This window comes from Carlito syrichta, unplaced genomic scaffold (assembly GCF_000164805.1).
Source record: "Carlito syrichta isolate Samal-C Ts95f unplaced genomic scaffold, Tarsius_syrichta-2.0.1 Scaffold305216, whole genome shotgun sequence".
Taxonomy (NCBI): Eukaryota; Metazoa; Chordata; class Mammalia; order Primates; family Tarsiidae; genus Carlito; species Carlito syrichta.
The window spans coordinates 151,005-154,779 of record NW_007249312.1 but is presented as its reverse complement, the minus strand read 5'-3'; the positions used below and the strand labels follow the sequence as shown (position 1 = coordinate 154,779).

Genomic DNA, 3,775 nt, shown 5'->3' with positions numbered 1-3,775 from the left:
CAGAACACTGAAGAGGTATTTCAAGTAAAATTGTGTCCATGTTTGTGTTATCCCAATTTTAGGGTTTGTTTCACAAACAAGAGAATTGATTCAGATGGTATTAGGAATTAAGACATAGACTGGAGTCAAAGGCCAAGGGAAAATGTTGGCGTGGTTGCTGGATCAGTGCTGGTTTCATAAAAGAGCCTTCCAGAGAGGGTCACGTGTTGAGGAAATGGACCAGGCCTGAGTCTTTGAGGTCCCGAAGAGGTTCAAGAGCAGGTGTCACGTGGGCTCAGGTGATGTGCAACGATGCAAAAAAAGAAGAGACTGTGGTTAGGTTTGGAGCCTGGGTTACAGAGTTTTGAATTTAGAAAGTGATTTCAGGGCAAGGGTATGAAATGTTTCAGATTGCTCTAACTCCTTTATACTAGTAGAGGCCCACTTGACGAGAGGCATGTGAACCTAGACAAAGGCTTTACCACACTTCTCTGTCAATGGATCCATACCCATATTTGCCATGTGTATGCATCATATCTTTTCCCCATTTCTTCATCACCACCTGCTGAATCTGGCTCATAGGGTCTTGATACACACTGCTCAGAGTTGTGAGTTCAATGGCCTTTGCGACTTTGGACACCCATGTCTCTCCATCATGTCTTTGACTCTGCCCACGTCAACTTAGGGAGTGTGTTTGTGCTTCCTACATGTCCGACCTAGTCTCATTCTCAGTTAATGGATTATCTTTTCTTTAGGTTTTCTGTTGACTATGACGATTCCCAGCTCTCTCATACTCAAAATATATGTACCCACTCCCCCTGCTCCCCAAATCTCACCCAATCATGGCACCACGCTCAAATTCCATGATCTCGTGTTGTATCTGATCTGAAAACAGGTTCAAATTCTTGAGGCTGCAATGTCTCTTGACTCAAAGAACTATGAACTAAAAAGACTGTTTCTCAGTCCTAATATATGCTGGTGAGTTGGGGAAGGATCATTGCAATAGACACCTCTCATTCTAAAAGACAAGGAAATGGAGGCACATAGTAGCCACTGAACTGAAAGCCACCTTGACAGAGGTCATCAGAGTGCTTTACTCTGAGGGTTGGACATTCACCATCACTAGGGCCCACTTCTGTTCTCTGACTTAGTCCGCTAGTCCACTCTACTCAGAAGATCTCAAATTTCTTCCCTAGGCTCTGGACTCTCTGTGGTTGGGAGTTGGCGTGCAGAATCTGGCCATCCGGAGCCCTCGTGACGAGCCACCGACTGCAGCAGCAGGGAACCAGGGGTAGGCTGAAAAACAAGAATAGAACATGGAGGAAGATATAACTATAAATCTTCGTTTCAAGCTCAAAGAGGCTGAAGAAGAGCAACTCAGGGCTGCACAGTATGGTTGACAACTATTAGAGAGCCAGAATGAATTGCAGAATCAACTGGACAAATGTCGTAATGAAATTATGACAAGGAGTGAGAATTACGAACAAGAAAAATATCCTCTTCGAAGAGAAGTGGAACTCAAGAGTCGGATGTTAGAAAGTTTGAGCTGTGAATGTGAAGCTATTAAACAACAACAAAAAATGCACCTAGAGCAATTCGAAGAGCAACTAAACAGAAGCCATGGACAGAAAGTGAATGAGCTGAAAAATAAGATAGAAAAGCTGAAAGGGGAATGAGGTGAAGCCAGGCTTAGTGAAAAGCAGCTGAAGCACCAAGTGGATCATCAGAAGGAACTCCTCTCTTGTAAATCAGAGGAACCGTGGATAAAGCCTGAACGTGTACACGAAAGCATGTCTTCTGAGGTTCTGACTCTTCAAATTGAGCTGGCAGAGATGGAGGGTATGAAGACCACCCTTGAAGAAAAAGTGAATGAACTACAGTACAGACAAGAACAGCAAGAACTTCTTATTACTAACTTAATGCGCCAGGTAGACCAGCTGAAAGAAGAAGAGAAACGAGAGAAAGAAGCAGTTTCTTACTATAATGCCCTAGAGAAAGCTCGTGTAGTAAATCAAGATCTTCAGGTGCAGTTGGACCAGGCACTTCAGCAAGCCTTGGATCCCAATAGTAAAGGCAACTCTTTTTGCAGAGGTGGAAGATGGAAGAGTGGCACTGGAACGTCAGTTTATCAGTATGAAAGTCAAATATCAGTCACTAAAGAAGCAGAATGTATTTAACAGAGAACAGATGCAGAGAGTGAAGTTACAAGTTGCCACACTGCTACAGATCAAAGGGTCTCAAACTGAATTTGAGCAGCAGGAACGGTTGCTTGCCATGTTGGAGCAGAAGAATGGTGAAATAAAACATCTCAGGTGAAATTAGAAATCTGGAGAAATTTAAGAATTTATATGAAAGTGTGGAATCTAAGCCTTCAGCCAGCTCTGGTGCTCTTCAGCTAGCTCTGGAAGATAACACCTATTATACAGATTTACTTCAGATGAAGTTTGAGAACTTAAACAAAGAAAATGAAAGCATTAAAGGTGAATTGTCCATACAGCGAATGAAAGCATTATTTGAGAGCCAGCGTGCTCTGGATATCGAGCGAAACCTTTTTGCAAATGAAAGATGCCTCCAGCTTTCAGAAAGTGAGAATATGAAACTAAGAGCTAAACTGGATGAAATGAAATTGAAGTATGAACCTGAAGAGACAGTTGAAGTGCCTGTACTCAAAAAGCGCATGCCTATGCATGTAACCACCCCTAAGGATGCCTGTGCCAGCAACAGCACTGTCAGGGAAGAAGTCTGTAGATTACCACCTCAGAAGGAGGAGACACAGTCCTGTCCTAACATTCTAGAAGGTAACAATTTGTGGTTAGGAAAATCGGTTTCGACAGACACAACAGGAGTCAATCTCTCTCCTCCCAAAAGTCTGCCCATGGAAACACAGCTGAAGAAGGAGAAAAAATGTATAAAACTCGGAGTTCCTGCCGACACTGAAACCTTAAGTGAACGAAGTGGAAACACCCCTAACTCTCCCAGGTTAGCTGCTGAATTAAAGCTTCAAACAGAAGTTAAAGAAGGAAAGAAACTGCAAGCAAATTGGAAAAGGAAACTTGTAAGAAATTACACCCTATTCTTTATGTGTCTTCCAAATCAACTCCAGAGACCCAGTGCCCTCAACAGTAAAGATTTTTCTTTAATAAGAGTACAGTGCCACTTACCATGGTGGTTAGTTAAGATCGTCTTTATTTGGCGTATTCCACCCTTCTAGGTTATTTATATCTGTTCATTGTGCTAGGACCTGGCATTTACATGATTTTTTCACTAAGTGTTCAAAGTTTGGTTGTGATTCCTAACCTGGAGAATTCCTTAAGTGATGATTCTTCAAGGAGCTTCTATGGCAGTCAATAAACTAATAACTGAAGGAAAATGTTACAGTGAATGTAAATCTTTTTGCTGCATTGTATATAGATTTTTATTGGTGTAAACACTTAAGTAACCTACCTTCAAAACCATATATTTGAGAAGAGAACACCCAAATTATTGTATTTTTCTATGTACTTTTTAAATGAACTTAGTTTTTCACTGTTTTGTAAAAAGAGGAAACCTGGTTTAAAAGTATATGTTATATAGTTCACGATTTTGTCAGTAATGAGAGCACCTATGTTTGTCTTTGTGCTTATATACGTGGCTTAAATTTTATGTCTCACATGAAATGAATAGTTTTGGAATTTAAAATAAAGGTGCAATTATTTCTTCAAAAAAAAAAAAAGAAAGTCTGGATTCACAGCTAAAGTACTCATACACAGCTAAAAATAAAAAATTAAATTAAATTAATTTAAAAAAGAGAAAAAAG

The 3,775-nt window shown here is 40.5% G+C and overlaps 1 pseudogene; it reads left to right on the top strand.

The window, feature by feature from the left end:
* The first annotated feature begins 1,295 nt into the window (after positions 1-1,295).
* Positions 1,296-3,105, top strand: LOC103263686 (annotated as a pseudogene).
* The last annotated feature ends 670 nt before the right edge of the window (positions 3,106-3,775 follow it).